We start from the raw sequence: 23,070 nt of genomic DNA, 5'->3' as shown, positions 1-23,070 counted from the left end.
TGTGCTTCGTTTCAGTTACGTATTGCTGAGGAGCAGGGAGAGGGGGGACAGTCTGTGTCTCCTCTCAGTGGTATACCTCAGGTAGAGGGGAGGTGGAGGGAGGAGGGGGAGGAGGAGGACAGTCTGTGTCTCCTCTCAGTGGTTTACCTCAGGTGGGAGGAGGGGGAGGAGGGGGGAGGAGGGAAGATGTTACTGAGTGGACGATCTACTAAATACATGTAAAATACATTTTTATAAATGAAAAGTTGTGTCTCTCCTCCAGGACCCCAGGTTCTCCACAGACCAGCACCAGGTGGCAGGATTCAAGAGTGTCCTGAGCGTCCCGGTTAAGAACAGCAGACAGGAGGTGAGCATCATGGAGACCTCCCTAAGGGCCCCCTATTCCCCTCAGACCATTCTAGACAGAAGTAGGTTTCAAACTCAAGAGTGTCCTGAGTGTCCCGGTTAAGAACAGCAGACAGGAGGTGAGCATCATGGAGACCTCCCTAAGGGCCCCCTATTCCCCTCAGACCATTCTAGACAGAAGAACAGCAGACAGGAGGTGAGCATCATGGAGATGGGCGGGGAATTCCAATTCTTCTGTCAACTCTGGAAGTAAACTGACATTCCATATCTTGTTCAAATGTACGTCATTGTTTATCCGTCTTCCTCTTTTCTCTCTACCCCCCCTCTCTATATTACCCCCCCCAAAATTATGTCTCTCTCCCTCTCCCTCCTCCTTCTTCTCTCCCTCCTCCTCCTCTCCCCACTCCTCCTCCTCTCCCCCTCCTCGTCTCCCTCCTCCTCTTCCTCTCCCCCCTCCTCTTCTCCCTCCTCCTCCTCCTCTCCCCCCCTCTCCCTCTCCCTCCTGCCCCTCCTCTAGGTTCTAGGAGCAGCTCTGGTGCTGAACAAGAGGATCAGTGATGATGTGCAGGGTTCTCTGTTCACAGACCAGGATGAGAAGGTCTGTCTGTCTGTCTGTCTGTCTGTCTGTCTGTCTGTCTGTCTGTCTGTTTGTTATTGGCTGTTTAACAATAGTATGAACTGTAGTATAATTGGCTGTTAGTGGGTGAACCTCTAGTATGATCGGCTTGTTGAAGCGAATGATCCAGTGATAGGCTGTTGATGAGTGACTCTGACCAGTGATTGGCTGTTGATGAGTGACTCTGACCAGTGATAGGCTGTTGATGAGTGACTCTGACCAGTGATAGGCTGTTGATGAGTGACTCTGACCAGTGATTGGCTGTTGATGAGTGACTCTGACCAGTGATAGGCTGTTGATGAGTAACTCTGACCAGTGATAGGCTGTTAATGTGTGCATCTGCTCTGTGATAGGTCCTGGCCTGTCACATGGGTCTGCTCGGGCTGGTCCTGGACAATGTTCAGCTGTTTGAGAGTTCCAGACAGGAAGCCAACCGATGCCAGGTAGCTAGAAATCAATCAATCAATCATCAATCGACCATCGTGTTATATCACTTCACGTGTGTGTGTGTGTGTGTGTGTGTGTGTGTGTGTGTGTGTGTGTGTGTGTGTGTGTGTGTGTGTGTGTGTGTGTGTGTGTGTGTGTGTGTGTGTGTGTGTGTGTGTGTGTGTGTGTATCTCTGTGTGGTGTGTGTGTGTGTGTATCTCTGTGTGGTGTGTGTGTGTGTGTGTGTGTATCTGTGTGGTGTGTGTGTGTGTGTATCTCTGTGTGGTGTGTGTGTGTGTATCTCTGTGTGGTGTGTGTGTGTGTGTATCTGTGTGGTGTGTGTGTGTGTGTATCTCTCTGTGTGTGTGTGTGTGTGTGTGTGTATCAGGTGTTGTTGACCCTGGCCAGGCTGCTGTCAGAGGAACAGAAGTCAATGGAGAATCTCCTGGGCAAGATGGCCGCCACCATCCTGCCTTTCGCACGGGCTCAGTACTGTACCATTTTCATCGCCAGGGACAGGCCCAAGGTAACCACCACTATGATGTCATATCCTGTTCTTTAGGAGAGACAGTCTCCCTATTACACTGACAGTTTGAGAGAAATTACTGATTCTATTCTAAGACAACTCTGCCGACCCCTAACCCCTAGCCCCTAACCCCTAGGCTGCTAACAACTAGCACCGAACCCCTAGCACCTAACCTCTAGCCCCTAACCCCTAGCCCCTAACCCCTAGCCCCTAACCCCTAGCACCTAACCCCTAGCTCCTAACCCCTAGCCCCTAACCCCTAGCACCTAACCTCTAGCCCCTAACCCCTAGCCCCTAACCCCTAGCACCTAACCTCTAGCCCCTAACCCCTAGCACCTAACCCCTAGCACCTAACCCCTAGCTCCTAACCCCTAGCCCCTAACCCCTAGCCCCTAACCCCTAGCACCTAACCCCTAGCTCCTAACCCCTAGCTCCTAGCCCCTAACCCCTAGCTCCTAACCTATAGCTCCTAATCCCTAGCTCCTAACCACTAGCTCCTAACCCCTAGCACCTAACCCCTAGCACCTAACCCCTAGCTCCTAACCCCTAGCCCCTAACCCCTAGCACCTAACCCCTAGCTCCTAACCCCTAGCTCCTAGCCCTTAACCCCTAGCTCCTAACCTATAGCTCCTAATCCCTAGCTCCTAACCACTAGCTCCTAACCCCTAGCCCCTAACCACTAGCTCCTAACCCCTAGCCCCTAACCCCTAGCTCCTAACCTATAGCTCCTAATCCCTAGCTCCTAACCACTAGCTCCTAACCCCTAGCCCCTAACCCCCCCTAACCCCTAGGTCAAGTCCCCTAACCCCCCCTAACCCCTAGCCCTATGCCCCTAACCCTATGACTCCTAACCCCTAAACACTAGCTCCTAACCCCTGACCACTATCTCCTAACCCCTAACCACTATCTCCTAACCCCTGACCACTATCTCCTAACCCCTAACCACTAGCTCCTAACCCCTAAACACTATCTCCTAACCCCTGACCACTAGCTCCTAACCCCTAAACACTATCTCCTAACCCCTGACCACTATCTCCTAACCCCTGACCACTAGCTCCTAACCCCTGACCACTATCTCCTAACCCCTGACCACTAGCTCCTAACCCCTGACCACTAGCTCCTAACCCCTGACCACTATCTCCTAACCCCTAAACACTATCTCCTAACCCCTGACCACTATCTCCTAACCCCTGACCACTAGCTCCTAACCCCTAAACACTATCTCCTAACCCCTGACCACTATCTCCTAACCCCTGACCACTAGCTCCTAACCCCTGACCACTATCTCCTAACCCCTAAACACTATCTCCTAACCCCTGACCACTAGCTCCTAACCCCTAAACACTATCTCCTAACCCCTGACCACTATCTCCTAACCCCTGACCACTAGCTCCTAACCCCTAAACACTATCTCCTAACCCCTGACCACTAGCTCCTAACCCCTAAACACTAGCTCCTAACCCCTACCATGTAGGTTTGAAATAATGATCAGATAGGTTTATATAATCAATATAATAACTTGAGGGGCATATGATGTATAGAAGTCTAAGGTTTGATTTTGATCTCAGTTTTCTGCTGTTGTTTTTTAGTCTAAACTTTCCCAACTCTACCGGGAGGATGAAAGTGTAAACGTGTCGGTGAGAAGCAACAGAGTTAAATAAGTCGTGCTTCTTTTAAAAATATCATCACAAATGACCTGCCTTGTTTTCTCTATAAAACACAAATAACTTCCTGGTTTATAAAACACAAATTACTTCCTGGTTTATAAAACACAAATAACTTCCTGGTTTATGAAACACAAATAACTTCCTGGTTTATAAAACACAACTTCCTGGTTTATAAAACACAAATAACTTCCTGGTTTATAAAACACAAATAACTTCCTGGTTTATAAAACACAAATAACTTCCTGGTTTATAAAACACAACTTCCTGGTTTATAAAACACAAATAACTTCCTGGTTAATAAAACACAAATAACTTCCTGGTTTATAAAACACAAATAACTTCTTGGTTTATAAAACACAACTTCCTGGTTTATAAAACAGAAAAAACTTCCTGGTTTATAAAAGACAAATTACTTCCTGGTTTATAAAACACATATAACTTCCTGGTTTATAAAACACAAATAACATCTTGGTTTATAAAACACAAGACATAACTTCCTGGTTTATAAAACACAAGACATAACTTCCTGGTTTATAAAACACAAGCCATAACTTCCTGGTTTATAAAACACAAATAACTTCCTGGTTTATAAAACACAAGTAACTTACTGGTTTATAAAACACAAATAACTTACTGGTTTATAAAACACAAATAACTTACTGGTTTATAAAACACAAGACATAACTTCCTGGTTTATAAAACACAAGACATAACTTCCTGGTTTATAAAACACAAGACATAACTTCCTGGTTTATAAAACACAAGACATAACTTCCTGGTTTATAAAACACAAATAACTTTCTGGTTAATAAAACAAAAGACATAACTTCCTGGTTTATAAAACACAAGCCATAACTTCCTGGTTTATAAAACACAAATAACTTCCTGGTTTATTAACTTCCTGGTTTATAAAACACAAGACATAACTTCCTGGTTTATAAAACACAAATAACTTCCTGGTTTATAAAACACAAATAACTTCCTGGTTTATAAAACACAAATAACTTTCTGGTTAATAAAACACAAGCCATAGCTTCCTGATTTATAAAACACAAGCCATAACTTCCTGGTTTATAAAACACAAATAACTTCCTGGTTTATAAAACACAAATAACTTCCTGGTTTATAAAACACAAGACATAACTTCCTGGTTTATAAAACACAAGACATAACTTCCTGGTTTATAAAACACAAGCCATAACTTCCTGGTTTATAAAACACAAGACATAACTTCCTGGTTTATAAAACACAAGACGTTACTTCCTGGTTTATAAAACACAAGACATAACTTCCTGGTTTATAAAACACAAGACATAACTTCCTGGTTTATAAAACACAAGACATAACCTCCTGGTTTATAAAACACAAATAACTTCCTTGTTTATAAAACACAAGACATAACTTCCTGGTTTATAAAATACAAGACATAACTTCCTGGTTTATAAAACACAAGACATAACTTTCTGGTTTATAAAACACAAATAACTTCCTGGTTTATAAAACACAGCCACAACTTCCTGGTTTATAAAATACAAAACATAACCTTCTGGTTTATAAAACAGAAGACACCACTTTCTGTTTATTAAAACACAAGACGTAACGTTTGTTTTTTGTTAGTTGACTGCAGTATTGTTTCTTCTTAGTTGACTGCAGTATTGTTTCTTCTTAGTTGACTGCAGCATTGTTTTAGCTGGGTGGGTCCAGCATGATCTCTGCTTTTTACTATTTCTTTACATCGCTTATTAGTCTGGTTTTGGTCGTAAACGCTCCCATTGTTTCTGAGCGTACACTGATTGAACCATTTCCTGTCTCATTCAAAACCCCGTTTATCAGCTGGAGGTCAGACTGATAAGCAGGTTTTAATTGAACGTAGCGTTCATTCTGGATTTACCAGGCTAGTGTTGTGTTTTCAGGACATTGCTGGAAATGGAGGGGAACCTGGGGGTGGAACCAGTGTAATTATTTTAACATTTTATCATTTTAATTCAAGGATTTTCCCTTAGTGGGTTCCCAGAGTGACTTTCCTCCATTCCCACACCTGTGTGTTGTTACTAATGGCCTATGGAAGTTCTGAATTGTATAAATGTAGAACCTTGTTGACGTGTTCTACTGTTCCGTTGTGTTCTAGAACTCCTTCTCTGGGCTGGTCCATATGGAGGGAGAAGAACAAGGGTCAGAGTTCCAGATCTTTCAAAGGTTCGAGAAAGGGTTTTCCTCTCCTATCACTGTTGTGTCATTACATCAACGGCAGTGCGTTTGGTTTCAGGCTATTTATACATTCTATAGACCATAGTCATGTGTTTAAGAGATGACGGCTGTTATTGTTTTGATTTAGTTGACCTGGGACTGTCTTGTTGTACTAAAACATGCAAATACCAATATATTTAAATTGGGACAAAGGTGGCAAAATACCGGTGACATCCACAGATTTCAGGGTTTTCCCCCAAAAATCCTGGTTGGAAGATTCCCGAATTTGCTCCTTATTCCTTCATGATTCCAGGACTCTTCCAACCGAGTCTTCTGTATAACATGGTAATTTGGGGACAGTTACCAGAATTCCTCTACCATATTTGTGACTGATGGCTTTGCACTGATCAACAGGTTAATGTAAATAATGTATATTTCTGTGTTTCCATAGAGACTGTAACATCACTATATTTATGTGTTTCCATAGAGACTGTTGCATCGCTATATTTCTGTGTTTCCATAGAGACTGTTGCATCACTATATTTCTGTTTCCATAGAGACTGTAGCATCACTCTATTTCTGTGTTTCCATAGAGACTGTTGCATCACTATATTTCTGTGTTTCCATAGAGACTGTTGCATCACTATATTTCTGTGTTTCCATAGAGACTGTTGCATCACTACATTTCTGTGTTTCCATAGAGGCTGTTGCATCACTATATTTCTGTGTTTCCATAGAGACTGTAGCATCACTATATTTCTGTGTTTCCATAGAGACTGTAGCATCCCTATATTTCTGTGTTTCCATAGAGACTGTTGCATCACTATATTTCTGTGTTTCCATAGAGACTGTAGCATCCCTATATTTCTGTGTTTCCATAGAGACTGTAGCATCACTATATTTCTGTGTTCCCATAGAGACTGTAGCATCCCTATATTTCTGTGTTTCCATAGAGACTGTAGCATCACTATATTTCTGTGTTCCCATAGAGACTGTAGCATCCCTACATTTCTGTGTTTCCATAGAGACTGTTGCATCACTATATTTCTGTGTTTCCATAGAGACTGTTGCATCCCTCTATTTCTGTGTTTCCATAGAGACTGTAGCATCACTATATTTCTGAGTTTCCATAGAGACTGTAGCATCACTATATTTCTGTGTTTCCATAGAGACTGTAGCATCACTATATTTCTGAGTTTCCATAGAGACTGTAGCATCCCTATATTTCTGTGTTTCCATAGAGACTGTAGCATCCCTATATTTCTGTGTTTCCATAGAGACTGTAGCATCCCTCTATTTCTGTGTTTCCATAGAGACTGTAGCATCCCTCTATTTCTGTGTTTCCATAGAGACTGTAGCATCACTATATTTCTGTGTTTCCATAGAGACTGTACCCTCTCGGACATAGACCAGACCCACGCCCTGCAGGTGCTGGTCTCCAAGGAGACAGTGAACATGTCCGTTAGATCAGGACCCCCATGGGTAGTCTGGTCTGCTGCCCGATCAGAAACGGGAAGACAGGAAAAATCATTGGTGCGTCCCTCTTTCTCTGAATGTATCTTCTCTACTTTATAGTCTTTATATGCAACACTGTGTTTACAGACCAATGACCGGATAAAACTCACTCTATTTATATAACTATGTTTATATGACTTTAACCTCACTGTAGAATTCCATTGACAACAACAACATGAATTCTATAGCTACACCTCATACAGGAGTAAAGAGGCAGGTGTCTCTGTTTGGTGTAGGGAGTCTTCTTCTTCTGTGGTTGTTAGAGACATGCTGTTAGTTGCAGGGAGTCTTCTTCTTCTGTGGTTGTTAGAGACATGCTGTTAGTTGTAGGGAGTCTTCTTCTTCTGTGGTTGTTAGAGACATGCTGTTAGTCGCAGGGAGTCTTCTTCTTCTGTGGTTGTTAGAGACATGTTGTTAGTCGTAGGGAGTCTTCTTCTTCTGTGGTTGTTAGAGACATGTTGTTAGTCTTAGGGAGTCTTCTTCTTCTGTGGTTGTTAGAGACATGTTGTTAGTCGTAGGGAGTCTTCTTCTGTGGTTGTTAGAGACATGCTGTTTGTTGTAGGGAGTCTTCTTCTGTGGTTGTTAGAGACATGCTGTTAGTTGTAGGGAGTCTTCTTCTTCTGTGGTTGTTAGAGACATGCTGTTAGTCGTAGGGAGTCTTCTTCTTCTGTGGTTGTTAGAGACATGCTGTTAGTCTTAGGGAGTCTTCTTCTTCTGTGGTTGTTAGAGACATGCTGCTAGTCTTAGGGAGACTTCTTCTTCTGTGGTTGTTAGAGACATGCTGTTAGTTGTAGGGAGTCTTCTTCTTCTGTGGTTGTTAGAGACATGCTGTTAGTTGTAGGGAGTCTTCTTCTTCTGTGGTTGTTAGAGCCATGCTGTTAGTCGTAGGGAGTCTTCTTCTTCTGTGGTTGTTAGAGACATGCTGTTAGTCGCAGGGAGTCTTCTTCTTCTGTGGTTGTTAGAGACATGCTGTTAGTCGCAGGGAGTCTTCTTCTTCTGTGGTTGTTAGAGACATGCTGTTAGTTGTAGGGAGTCTTCTTCTTCTGTGGTTGTTAGAGACATGCTGTTAGTCTTAGGGAGTCTTCTTCTTCTGTGGTTGTTAGAGACATGCTGTTAGTCTTAGGGAGACTTCTTCTTCTCTGGTTGTTAGAGACATGCTGTTAGTCGCAGGGAGTCTTCTTCTTCTCTGGTTGTTAGAGACATGCTGTTAGTCTTAGGGAGTCTTCTTCTTCTGTGGTTGTTAGAGACATACTGTTAGTCTTAGGGAGTCTTCTTCTGTGGTTGTTAGAGACATGCTGTTAGTCGTAGGGAGTCTTCTTCTGTGGTTGTTAGAGACATGCTGTTAGTCTTAGGGAGACTTCTTCTTCTGTGGTTGTTAGAGACATGCTGTTAGTCTTAGGGACACTTCTTCTTCTGTGGTTGTTAGAGACATGCTGTTAGTCTTAGGGAGACTTCTTCTTCTGTGGTTGTTAGAGACATGTTGTTAGTCTTAGGGAGACTTCTTCTGTGGTTGTTAGAGACATGCTGTTAGTCTTAGGGAGTCTTCTTCTTCTGTGGTTGTTAGAGACATACTGTTAGTCTTAGGGAGTCTTCTTCTGTGGTTGTTAGAGACATGCTGTTAGTCGTAGGGAGTCTTCTTCTGTGGTTGTTAGAGACATGCTGTTAGTCTTAGGGAGACTTCTTCTTCTGTGGTTGTTAGAGACATGCTGTTAGTCTTAGGGACACTTCTTCTTCTGTGGTTGTTAGAGACATGCTGTTAGTCTTAGGGAGACTTCTTCTTCTGTGGTTGTTAGAGACATGTTGTTAGTCTTAGGGAGACTTCTTCTTCTGTGGTTGTTAGAGACATGCTGTTAGTTGTAGGGAGTCTTCTTCTTCTGTGGTTGTTAGAGACACGCTGTTAGTCGTAGGGAGTCTTCTTCTGTGGTTGTTAGAGACATGCTGTTAGTCGCAGGGAGTCTTCTTCTTCTGTGGTTGTTAGAGACATGCTGTTAGTCGCAGGGAGACTTCTTCTTCTGTGGTTGTTAGAGACATGCTGTTAGTCTTAGGGAGACTTCTTCTTCTGTGGTTGTTAGAGACATGCTGTTAGTCTTAGGGAGTCTTCTTCTTCTGTGGTTGTTAGAGACATGCTGTTAGTCTTAGGGAGACTTCTTCTTCTGTGGTTGTTAGAGACATGCTGTTAGTCTTAGGGAGTCTTCTTCTTCTGTGGTTGTTAGAGACATGCTGTTAGTCTTAGGGAGACTTCTTCTTCTCTGGTTGTTAGAGACATGCTGTTAGTCGCAGGGAGTCTTCTTCTTCTGTGGTTGTTAGAGACATGCTGTTAGTCTTAGGGAGTCTTCTTCTTCTGTGGTTGTTAGAGACATACTGTTAGTCTTAGGGAGTCTTCTTCTGTGGTTGTTAGAGACATGCTGTTAGTCGTAGGGAGTCTTCTTCTGTGGTTGTTAGAGACATGCTGTTAGTCTTAGGGAGACTTCTTCTTCTGTGGTTGTTAGAGACATGCTGTTAGTCTTAGGGACACTTCTTCTTCTGTGGTTGTTAGAGACATGCTGTTAGTCTTAGGGAGACTTCTTCTTCTGTGGTTGTTAGAGACATGTTGTTAGTCTTAGGGAGACTTCTTCTTCTGTGGTTGTTAGAGACATGTTGTTAGTCTTAGGGAGACTTCTTCTTCTGTGGTTGTTAGAGACATGTTGTTAGTCTTAGGGAGTCTTCTTCTTCTGTGGTTGTTAGAGACATGTTGTTAGTCTTAGGGAGACTTCTTCTTCTGTGGTTGTTAGAGACATGTTGTTAGTCTTAGGGAGTCTTCTTCTTCTGTGGTTGTTAGAGACATGCTGTTAGTCTTAGGGAGACTTCTTCTTCTGTGGTTGTTAGAGACATGCTGTTAGTCTTAGGGAGACTTCTTCTTCTGTGGTTGTTAGAGACATGCTGTTAGTTGTAGGGAGTCTTCTTCTTCTGTGGTTGTTAGAGACATGCTGTTAGTCTTAGGGAGACTTCTTCTTCTGTGGTTGTTAGAGACATGCTGTTAGTTGTAGGAGTCTTCTTCTTCTGTGGTTGTTAGAGACATGCTGTTAGTCTTAGGGAGACTTCTTCTTCTGTGGTTGTTAGAGACATGCTGTTAGTCTTAGGGAGTCTTCTTCTTCTGTGGTTGTTAGAGACATGCTGTTAGTCTTAGGGAGACTTCTTCTTCTGTGGTTGTTAGTGACATGCTTTTAGTCTTAGGGAGACTTCTTCTTCTGTGGTTGTTAGAGACATGCTGTTAGTCGCAGGGAGTCTTCTTCTTCTGTGGTTGTTAGAGACATGCTGTTAGTCTTAGGGAGACTTCTTCTTCTGTGGTTGTTAGAGACATGCTGTTAGTCTTAGGGAGTCTTCTTCTTCTGTGGTTGTTAGAGACATGCTGTTAGTCTTAGGGAGACTTCTTCTTCTGTGGTTGTTAGAGACATGCTGTTAGTCGCAGGGAGTCTTCTTCTTCTGTGGTTGTTAGAGACATGCTGTTAGTCGCAGGGAGTCTTCTTCTTCTGTGGTTGTTAGAGTCACGCTGTTAGTCGTAGGGAATCTTCATCTTCTGTGGTTGTTAGAGACACGCTGTTAGTCGTAGGGAGTCTTCTTCTGTGGTTGTTAGAGACATGCTGTTAGTTGTAGGGAGTCTCTTCTTCTTCTGTGGTTGTTAGAGACATACTGTTAGTCGTAGGGAGTCTTCTTCTTCTGTGGTTGTTAGAGACATGCTGTTAGTCGCAGGGAGTCTTCTTCTTCTGTGGTTGTTAGAGACATCTTGTTAGTTGTAGGGAGTCTTCTTCTTCTGTGGTTGTTAGAGACATGCTGTTAGTCGCAGGGAGTCTTCTTCTTCTGTGGTTGTTAGAGACACACTGTTAGTTGTAGGGAGTCTTCTTCTTCTGTGGTTGTTAGAGACATGCTGTTAGTCGTAGGGAGTCTTCTTCTGTGGTTGTTAGAGACATGCTGTTAGTTGTAGGGAGTCTTCTTCTTCTGTGGTTGTTAGAGACACACTGTTAGTTGTAGGGAGTCTTCTTCTTCTGTGGTTGTTAGAGACATGCTGTTAGTCATTGTTGATAGTCAAGGCAGAGATATTGATATCAGTGCGTCTTAAACCAGCGTATTACTGGCTCTTCAGTCTTTATTTACTGATCTATTCACTGACTAGTATTGAATGACTAGGAAGCATTGCATTTACTAGGAAGTCTGCAGAGAATCTTGGCAGTTGAGATTCTTGGCTGTAGATAATCCTCGTTGAGAGAATCTTGGTTGCAGAGAATATTGTATTTACTAGGAAGTCTGTAGAGAATCTTGTCTGTAGAGAATCTTGTATTTACTAGGAAGTCTGTAGAGAATCTTGTCTGTAGAGAATCTTGTATTTACTAGGAAGTCTGTAGAGAATCTTGTCTGTAGATCATCTCGTATTTACTAGGAAGTCTGTAGAGAATCTTGTCTGTAGAGAATCTTGTATTTACTAGGAAGTCTGTAGAGAATCTTGTCTGTAGATCATCTCGTATTTACTAGGAAGTCTGTAGAGAATCTTGTCTGTAGAGAATCTTGTATTTACTAGGAAGTCTGTAGAGAATCTTGTCTGTAGAGAATCTTGTATTTACTAGGAAGTCTGTAGAGAATCTTGTCTGTAGATCATCTCGTATTTACTAGGAAGTCTGTAGAGAATCTTGTCTGTAGAGAATCTTGTATTTACTAGGAAGTCTGTAGAGAATCTTGTCTGTAGAGAATCTTGTCTGTAGAGAATCTTGTATTTACTAGGAAGTCTGTAGAGAATCTTGTCTGTAGAGAATCTTGTATTTACTAGGAAGTCTGTAGAGAATCTTGTCTGTAGAGAATCTTGTATTTACTAGGAAGTCCTCTATTAGCTGACTGAGAATTAGCAGTATTAGAGTGCGTCAGCCAGGGTGCTTAGCAGGGTTGTTAAATAGACAGTCCTAACCATCACTGATCTACAAACAACAAATAAGACTGTCTTAATTTGGGATAGGCGTTCCGCTAGCGTCCCACCTTGTCAACATCCGGTGAAATTGCAGAGCGCCAAATTCAAATGACAGAAATACTCATTATACCAGTGTTATACATCGGTTTAAAGATTAACCTCTTGTTAATCCAGCCGCTGTGTCAGATTTCAAAAAGGATTTACGGCGAAAGCACAACATGCGATTATCTGCCCCACTTACAAAAGTATACAAACATTTTACAGCCCAGCAGAAGAGCCACGAAAGTCAAAAATAGCAATAAAATAAATCACTTACCTTTGAAGATCTTAATCTGTTGGCATTCCAAAGGGTTCCAGCAACACAATAAATGTTTGTTTTGTTCAATAAAGTCTCTCTTTATATCCCAAAAACTCTGTTGGAGCATTTTGTTCAGTAATCCACTGGCTCAAAGGAGGTCAAAACAGATGAATACATCTTAATAGTACCGGTAAACTTCGTCGAAAAATGTTTATAACTAATCCTCAGGCTGTCAATTATCTAAATAATCGGTCATATTTCAACCGGACAAAAGCGTTTTCAATAGGACGAGGGGCGCGCACACCGTCACGCGCAAAGGAGTAGTGGCAGTGAAAACGGACACCTGCCAAAAAACTTCTTATTCTTGTTTTTTTTCTTTAGAAAGCAAGCCTGAAACCATGTCTAAAGACTGTTGACCTCTAGTGGAAGGAAACTGCAATCTGGACCCTAACCCTTTATATAGTCAATAGGCTTTGAATAGAAAACTACTCACATCAAAGAAATTTCATTTCCTGGATGGATTGTCCTCGGGTTTTCGCCTGCCACATCAGTTCTGTTATACTCACAGACATTATGTTAACAGTTTTAGAAACTTCAGAGTGTTTTCTATCCGATACTACCAATTATATGCATATCCTAGCTTCTGGGCCTGAGTAGCAGGCAGTTTACTTTGGGCACCTCGTTCATCCAAACTTCCGAATACTGCCTCCTATCCATACATTAACCATTACTGATCTCCACACCACAGAAACACATCCGCGATAGCATCTCAGAGTAGCAGGGCTGATCTAGGATCAGGTCCCCACCTGTCTATGTGGTCTTCTTCATTGGGATCTAAAAGGCAAAAACTGATCCCAGGTCAGCACTCTGAGACGCTTCATGAATACAGGCCCTGGGCAAGACGATATCGTCATGACGATACCTGATAAGATTGAGTCATGAATCGTCACGAAGTTTGAAGTTATTAAATAAATAAATAAAGTTATTAACAACTTTTCATCCATCCCTCTGTTGTTGTTGTTGTTTCTGTTGTTGCTGTTGTTGTTGTTGTTGTTGTTGCTGTTGTTGTTGCTGTTGTTGTTGCTGTTGCTGTTGTTGCTGTTGTTGTTGTTGCTGCTGTTGTTGCTGTTGTTGTTGTTGTTGTTGTTGCTGTTGTTGTTTTCTGTTCAGCCGTCTGCCAGCTGAAGAACAAGCTGTGCACGGCCCCTGGCGAGGCGGAGACGGGCAGGGCGTTTAACCGTTATGATGAGCGCCTCCTGGAGGACTTTGCGGTGTACTGCGGCCTGGCCCTGCAGACCGTCCAGACCGTCCAACGGATAGAGTACCAACGAGCCAGCCAGGACGTTACCCAAGAGGTGGGGGAGGAGACAGAAGTCTGTGTATATATGTATATATATGTAATATATATTATATATAGATATATAGTACTAGTCAAGGGTTTTTCTTTATTTTTTTACAATTTTCTACATTGTAGAATAATAGTGAAGACATCACTACTTTGAAGAATCTAAAATATATTTTTATTTGTTTAAAACTTTTTTGGTTACTACATGATTCCATATGTGTTATTTCATAGTTTTGATGTCTTCACTATTATTCTACAATGTAGAAAATAGTAAAAATAAAGACAAACCCTTGAATGAGTAGGTGTGTCCAAACATTTGACTGGTACTGTAAATAGAGGTGAAGTCTGAAGTTTTACATACACCTTAGTGATAGGAATTTGATGAATAATGACTAAACAATATCTACATTTAAATAGAACTATAACTAATTAAAATCTACTCTGTTTTACAATATCTGATTAATAACGTTAGTTCATAAGGAAGAGAACAAGGAGTGATGAAACATAATAAACACCATTCCAACTAGTTTTCCGTATCTGCGACTGTCTGCTAAATAGTGATAGATAATGGTGAGACTTCAGGAGTTAATCTTGATATAGTGTGTGTGTGTCATGAGTGTGCACTAGTTCATAAGGAAGAGTATGTTGCATGAACAAGGAGTGATTAAACATATTAAACACCATTCCAACTAGGTTGGGGAGGAATGGGTTGTGGGTTTGAAGTAAGCAAAGAGGGTCATTAACCTATGTTTGAACCAACTCAACTATAACTCTGGCGATTAAATAAGACAGCGAGAGCCTCTCCAGGTTTTCCGTATCCAGAACTGTCTGCTAAAGTCTGCTAAAGTGGTAATAAATTATGGTGAGACTTCAGGAGTTCATCCAGATTATAGTGTGTGTCATGTTGGTGAGTTGGAATGAACTGTTGAACCTGCTTTGTCCTGGTCGAGAGGAGGAGATTCATTCTAGAACCTGTGACGTCATATTTTGTATATGAACTGTTGAACCTGCTTTGTCCTGGTCGAGAGGAGGAGATTCATTCTAGAACCTGTGACGTCATATTTTGTATATAAACTGTTGAACCTGCTTTGTCCTGGTTGAGAGGAGGAGATTCATTCTAGAACCTGTGACGTCATATTTTGTATATAAACTGTTGAACCTGCTTTGTCCTGGTTGAGAGGAGGAGATTCATTCTAGAACCTGTGACGTCATATTTTGTATATAAACTGTTGAACCTGCTTTGTCCTGGTTGAGAGGAGGAGATTCATTCTAGAACCTGTGACGTCATATTTTGTATATAAACTGTTGAACCTGCTTTGTCCTGGTCGAGAGGAGGAGATTCATTCTAGAACCTGTGACGTCATATTTTGTATATAAACTGTTGAACCTGCTTTGTCCTGGTCGAGAGGAGGAGATTCATTCTAGAACCTGTGATGTCATATTTTGTATATAAACTGTTGAACCTGCTTTGTCCTGGTCGAGAGGAGGAGATTCATTCTAGAACCTGTGACGTCATATTTTGTATATAAACTGTTGGACCTGCTTTGTCCTGGTCGAGAGGAGGAGATTCATTCTAGAACCTGTGACGTCATATTTTGTATATAAACTGTTGTTCGTGGTTACATGGCAGCGCGCTCCGTTAATAAATACTATTATCTATTTTTGATAAGACTGGTTTCTGTCTATTTTATGCAAATAAGAATCTTATAAATTCTTATAAATAGACTGAGTGATTTTAATTAATGAACATATATAGGAATTATGAAACTCCATTGACACTCACCAAATACATTTAATCTCAGTTTTTCTACAATTCCTTCATGTGTTTACATATTTGTGTTTGTGTGTGTGTGCTTTTTTTAAGTCTATGTGCTGTGTTGACGTGTGTGTGTTTTTTTAAAGTCTATGTGCTGTGTTGACGTGTGTGTGTTTTTTAAAGTCTATGTGCTGTGTTGACGTGTGTGTGTTTTTTTAAAGTCTATGTGCTGTGTTGACGTGTGTGTGTTTTTTTAAGTCTATGTGCTGTGTTGACGTGTGTGTGTTTTTTAGTCTATGTGCTGTGTTGACGTGTGTGTTTTTTTTTAAGTCTATGTGCTGTGTTGACGTGTGTGTGTTTTTTAAAAGTCTATGTGCTGTGTTGACGTGTGTGTGTTTTTTAAAGTCTATGTGCTGTGTTGACGTGTGTGTGTTTTTTTTAAAAGTCTATGTGCTGTGTGTGTGTTTTTAAGTCTATGTGCTGTGTTGACGTGTGTGTGTTTTTTAAAAGTCTATGTGCTGTGTTGACGTGTGTGTGTTTTTTAAAAGTCTATGTGCTGTGTTGACGTGTGTGTGTTTTTTAAAAGTCTATGTGCTGTGTTGACGTGTGTGTGTGTCCTCTCCTAAGGTTCTGTCCTACCACCTCACTGCAGCTCAAGAGGAAATCAGAGCGTTGCAGGTGAACCACTGATACCAACAGACCAACACCTACCATCTCTCTATCCTTCCCTCTCGCCTCACAACTCTCTCCTTCCCTCTCGCCTCACATCTCTCTCTCCTTCCCTCTCGCCTCACATCTCTCTCCTTCCCTCTCGCCTCACATCTCTATCCTTCCCTCTCGCCTCACATCTCTCTATCCTTCCCTCTCGCCTCACATCTCTCTATCCTTCCCTCTCGCCTCACATCTCTCTATCCTTCCCTCTCATCTCTCTATCCTTCCCTCTCGCCTCACATCTCTTTATCCTTCCCTCTCATCTCTCTATCCTTCCCTCTCGCCTCACATCTCTCTCTCCTTCCCTCTCTCCTCACATCTCTCTCTCCTTCCCTCTCGCCTCACATCTCTCTCTCCTCACATCTCTCTATCCTTCCCTCTCGCCTCACATCTCTCTATCCTTCCCTCTCCTCACATCTCTCTCTCCTTCCCTCGCCTCACATCTCTCTTTCCTTCCCTCTCTCCTCACATCTCTCTATCCTTCCCTCTCGCCTCACATCTCTCTATCCTTCCCTCTCGCCTCACATCTCTCTATCCTTCCCTCTCGCCTCACATCTCTCTATCCTTCCCTCTCGCCTCACATCTCTCTATCCTTCCCTCTCGCCTCACAACTCTCTCCTTCCCTCTCTCCTCACATCTCTCTCCTTCCCTCTTGCCTCACATCTCTCTATCCTTCCCTCTCGCCTCACATCTCTCTCTCCTTCCCTCTCTCCTCACATCTCTCTATCCTTCCCTCTCGCCTCACATCTCTCTCCTTCCCTCTCGCCTCACATCTCTCTCTCCTTCCCTCTCGCCTCACATCTCTCTCTCTCTTTCCTCTCGCCTCACATCTCTCTCTCCTTCCCTCTCGCCTCACATCTCTCTCAGTCCCTTCTCCTCACATCTCTCTATCCTTCCCTCTCGCCTCACATCTCTCTATCCTTCCCTCTCGTGTGTCTCTCTCCTTCCCATCTCGCATCACATCTCTCTCTCCTTCCATCTCGCCTCACATCTCTCTATCCTTCCCTCTCGCCTCACATCTCTCTATCCTTCCCTCTCGCCTCACATCTCTCTCTCCTTCCCTCTCTCCTCACATCTCTCTCTCCTTCCCTCTCTCCTCACATCTCTCCCTCTATTCCTACAGATCTCTCTCTCTTTCCACCCCACTATATTTCTGTCTCTCTTTCCATACCTCTCTTACCCAATCTCTCCCTTCCCTTTTCAGTGTTTCCCCTAGGATTTATTTCAGCAGCGGTGGGGGTCTTCCTGGTGTGTCCGGATATGCTACTCCATAATGCATGAACATTAAATTACGTTTTCTTCCTTTACAATCTGAAAGTCGAGAACCAATTTCATAATTCTATATGAATCAATCAAAGATGTTTAGCTAATGCCATCTCTCTCTATATCCACCCATCTCTCTCTATATCCACCCATCTCTCTCTATACCCACCCATCTCTCTCTCTATATCCACCACATCTCTCTCTATATCCACCCATCTCTCTCTATATCCCCCCATCTCTCTCTATATCCACCCATCTCTCTCTATATCCACCCATCTCTCTCTATATCCACCCATCTCTCTCTATATCCACCCATCTCTCTCTATATCCACCCACCTCTCTCTATAACCACCCATCTCTCTCTCTATATCCACCCATCTCTCTCTATATTCACCCATCTCTCTCTCTATATCCACCCATCTCTCTCTATATCCACCCATCTCTCTATATCCACCCATCTCTCTCTATATCCACCCATCTCTCTCTATATCCACCCATCTCTCTCTATATCCACCCATCTCTCTATATCCACCCATCTCTCTCTATATCCACCCATCTCTCTCTATATCCACCCATCTCTCTATATCCACCCATCTCTCTCTATATCCACCCATCTCTCTCTATATCCACCCATCTCTCTCTCTCTATATCCACCCATCTCTCTCTATATCCACCCATCTCTCTCTATACCCACCCATCTCTCTCTCTATATCCACCACATCTCTCTCTATATCCACCCATCTCTCTATATCCACCCATCTCTCTCTATATCCACCCATCTCTCTCTATATCCACCCATCTCTCTATATCCACCCATTCCTCTCTATATCCACCCATCTCTCTCTATATCCACCCATCTCTCTCTATATCCACCCATCTCTCTCTATATCCACCCATCTCTCTCTCTATATCCACCCATCTCTCTCTATATCCACCCATCTCTCTCTCTATATCCACCACATCTCTCTCTATATCCACCCATCTCTCTCTATATCCACCCATCTCTCTCTATATCCACCCATCTCTCTCTATATCCACCACATCTCTCTCTATATCCACCACATCTCTCTCTATATCCACCCATCTCTCTATATCCACCCATCTCTCTCTATATCCACCCATTCCTCTCTATATCCACCCATCTCTCTCTATATCCACCCATCTCTCTCTATATCCACCCATCTCTCTCTATATCCACCCATCTCTCTCTATATCCACCCATTCCTCTCTATATCCACCCATCTCTCTCTATATCCACCCATTCCTCTCTATATCCACCCATCTCTCTCTATATCCACCCATTCCTCTCTATATCCACCCATCCCTCTCTGTATCCACCCATCTCTCTCTATATCCACCCATCTCTCTCTATATCCACCCATCTCTCTCTATATCCACCCATCTCTCTCTATATCCACCCATCTCTCTCTATATCCACCCATCTCTCTCTATATCCACCCATCTCTCTCTATATCCACCCATCTCTCTCTATATCCACCCATCTCTCTATATCCACCCATCTCTCTCTATATCCACCCATTCCTCTCTATATCCACCCATCTCTCTCTATATCCACCCATCTCTCTCTATATCCACCCATCTCTCTCTATATTCACCCATCCCTCTCTCTATATCCACCCCTCTCCCCCTATATCCACCCATTCCTCTCTCTATATCGTTTTCTGTGTGTTCGTGTGTGTGTGTGTGTGTCTGTGTGTGTGTGTGTGTGTGTGTGTCTGTGTGTGTGTCTGTGTGTGTGTCTGTGTGTGTGTCTGTGTTTGTGTCTGTGTTTGTGTCTGTGTCTGTGTTTGTGTCTGTGTGTGTGTGTCTGTGTGTGTGTGTCTGTGTTTGTGTGTGTGTCTGTGTGTGTGTGTGTGTGTGTGTGTGTGTGTGTGTGTGTGTGTGTGTGTGTGTGTGTGTGTGTGTGTGTGTGTGTGTGTGTGTGTGTGTGTGTGTGTGTGTGTGTTTTTGAATCCCTCCTCTCTCATCCTAACCAGGAGGCTGAAATCCCCTCTGCCCAATCACTGCGCATCCTGGACTTCAGCTTCTCTGATTTCGGCCTATCAGAGGACTCCACGGCTCAGGCCACAGTTAGAATGTTCCTGGATCTCAACCTGGTTCAGGACTTCAACATCGACTACAAGGTATCACTCACTCACTCACTCACTCACTCACTCACTCACACACACACACACACACACACAGTTATTAATGTGTAACTTTGATCCTGTGAGTTTGACTCTTTGGTCCTGTGAGTTTGACTCTTTGGTCCTGTGAGTTTGACTCTTTGGTCCTGTGAGTTTGACTCTTTGATCCTGTGAGTTTGACTCTTCGGTCCTGTGAGTTTGACTCTTTGGTCCTGTGAGTTTGACTCTTTGGTCCTGTGAGTTTGACTCTTTGGTCCTGTGAGTTTGACTCTTCGGTCCTGTGAGTTTGACTCTTTGGTCCTGTGAGTTTGACTCTTTGGTCCTGTGAGTTTGACTCTTTGGTCCTGTGAGTTTGACTCTTTGGTCCTGTGAGATTGACTCTTTGGTCCTGTGAGTTTGACTCTTTGGTCCTGTGAGTTTGACTCTTCGGTCCTGTGAGTTTGACTCTTTTGTCCTGTGAGTTTGACTCTTTGGTCCTGTGAGTTCTCGCACACCCGAGAGCTTCTGGTCAGCGGGGTGGTGGCACCGGGATCCTCATCTCTCCCAAGTGGTCATTCTCTCTCTCTCCCCTTACCCATCTGTCTATTGCCTCCTTTGAATTCCATGCTGTCACAGTTACCAGCCCTTTCAAGCTTAACATCCTTAGCATTTATCGCCCTCCAGGTTCCCTCGGAGAGTTCATCAATGAGCTTGATGCCTTGATAAGCTCCTTTCCTGAGGACGGCTCACCTCTCACAGTCCTGGGCGACTTTAACCTCCCCACGTCTACCTTTGACTCATTCCTCTCTGCCTCCTTCTTTCCACTCCTCTCCTCTTTTGACCTCACCCTCTCACCTTCCCCCCCTACTCACAAGGCAGGCAATACGCTCGACCTCATCTTTACTAGATGCTGTTCTTCCACTAACCTCATTGCAACTCCCTCCAAGTCTCCGACCACTACCTTGTATCCTTTTCCCTCTCGCTCTCATCCAACACTTCCCACACTGCCCCTACTCGGATGGTATCGCGCCGTCCCAACCTTCGCTCTCTCTCTCCCCCGCTACTCTCTCCTCTTCCATCCTATCATCTCTTCCCTCTGCTCATACCTTCTCCAACCTATCTCCTGATTCTGCCTCCTCAACCCTCCTCTCTTCCCTTTCTGCATCCTTTGACTCTCTATGTCCCCTATCCTCCAGGCCGGCTCGGTCCTCCCCTCCCGCTCCGTGGCTCGACGACTCACTGCGAGCTCACAGAACAGTGCTCCGGGCAGCCGAGCGGAAATGGAGGAAAACTCGCCTCCCTGCGGACCTGGCATCCTTTCACTCCCTCCTCTCTACATTTTCCTCCTCTGTCTCTGCTGCTAAAGCCACTTTCTACCACTCTAAATTCCAAGCATCTGCCTCTAACCCTAGGAAGCTCTTTGCCACCTTCTCCTCCCTCCTGAATCCTCCCCCTCCCTCTCTGCAGATGACTTCTTCAACCATTTTGAAAAGAAGGTCGACGACATCCGATCCTTGTTTGCTAAGTCAAACGACACCGCTGGTTCTGCTCACACTGCCCTACCCTGTGCTCTGACCTCTTTCTCCCCTCTCTCTCCAGATGAAATCTCGCTTCTTGTGACGGCCGGCCGCCCAACAACCTGCCCGCTTGACCCTATCCCCTCCTCTCTTCTCCAGACCATTTCCGGAGACCTTCTCCCTTACCTCACCTCGCTCATCAACTCATCCCTGACCGCTGGCTATGTCCCTTCCGTCTTCAAGAGAGCGAGAGTTGCACCCCCTCTCTGAAAAAACCTACACTCGATCCCTCCGATGTCAACAACTACAGACCAGTATCCCTTCTTTCTTTTCTCTCCAAAACTCTTGAACGTGCCGTCCTTGGCCAGCTCTCCCGCTATCTCTCTCAGAATGACCTTCTTGATCCAAATCAGTCAGGTTTCAAGACTAGTCATTCAACTGAGACTGCTCTTCTCTGTATCACGGAGCGCTCCGCACTGCTAAAGCTAACTCTCCTCTGCTCTCATCCTTCTAGACCTATCGGCTGCCTTCGATACTGTGAACCATCAGATCCTCCTCTCCACCCTCTCCGAGTTGGGCATCTCCGGCGCGGCCCACGCTTGATTGCGTCCTACCTGACAGGTCGCTCCTACCAGGTGGCGTGGCGAGAATCTGTCTCCTCGCCACGCGTTCTCACCACTGGTGTCCCCCAGGGCTCTGTTCTAGGCCCTCTCCTATTCTCGCTATACACCAAGTCACTTGGCTCTGTCATAACCTCACATGGTCTCTCCTATCATTGCTATGCAGACGACACACAATTAATCTTCTCCTTTCCCCCTTCTCATGACCAGGTGGCGAATCGCATCTCTGCATGTCTGGCAGACATATCAGTGTGGATGACGGATCACCACCTCAAGCTGAACCTCGGCAAGACGGAGCTGCTCTTCCTCCCGGGGAAGGACTGCCCGTTCCATGATCTCGCCATCACGGTTGACAACTCCATTGTGTCCTCCTCCCAGAGCGCTAAGAACCTTGGCGTGATCCTGGACAACACCCTGTCGTTCTCAACCAACATCATGGCGGTGGCCCGTTCCTGTAGGTTCATGCTCTACAACATCCGCAGAGTACGACCCTGCCTCACACAGGAAGCGGCGCAGGTCCTAATCCAGGCACTTGTCATCTCCCGTCTGGATTACTGCAACTCGCTGTTGGCTGGGCTCCCTGCCTGTGCCATTAAACCCCTACAACTCATCCAGAACGCCGCAGCCCGCCTGGTGTTCAACCTTCCCAAGTTCTCTCACGTCACCCCGCTCCTCCGCTCTCTCCACTGGCTTCCAGTTGAAGCTCGCATCCGCTACAAGACCATGGTGCTTGCCTACGGAGCTGTGAGGGGAACGGCACCGCAGTACCTCCAGGCTCTGATCAGGCCCTACACCCAAACAAGGGCACTGCGTTCATCCGCCTCTGGCCTGCTCGCCTCCCTACCACTGAGGAAGTACAGTTCCCGCTCAGCCCAGTCAATACTGTTCGCTGCTCTGGCCCCCCAATGGTGGAACAAACTCCCTCACGACGCCAGGACAGCGGAGTCAATCACCACCTTCCGGAGACACCTGAAACCCCACCTCTTCAAGGAATACCTAGGATAGGATAAAGTAATCCTTCTCACCCCCCCCCTTAAATGATTTAGATGCACTATTGTAAAGTGGCTGTTCCACTGATGTCAGAAGGTGAATTCACCAATTTGTAAGTCGCTCTGGATAAGAGCGTCTGCTAAATGACTTAAATGTAATGTAATGTAATGATGACTCTTTGGTCCTGTGAGTTTGACTCTTTGGTCCTGTGAGTTTGACTCTTTGGTCC

General features: G+C 44.2%; 1 pseudogene; it reads left to right on the top strand.

Annotated features, from left to right (window-relative positions):
• Positions 1 to 262: 262 nt before the first annotated feature.
• Positions 263 to 23,070, top strand: part of LOC135531081 (cGMP-specific 3',5'-cyclic phosphodiesterase-like) — a 39,787-nt pseudogene continuing 16,979 nt past the window's right edge.

The sequence above is a fragment of the Oncorhynchus masou genome, unplaced genomic scaffold (genome assembly GCF_036934945.1).
Source record: "Oncorhynchus masou masou isolate Uvic2021 unplaced genomic scaffold, UVic_Omas_1.1 unplaced_scaffold_1508, whole genome shotgun sequence".
Taxonomy (NCBI): domain Eukaryota; kingdom Metazoa; phylum Chordata; class Actinopteri; order Salmoniformes; family Salmonidae; genus Oncorhynchus; species Oncorhynchus masou.
This window is presented reverse-complemented; position numbering and strand designations above follow the sequence as displayed.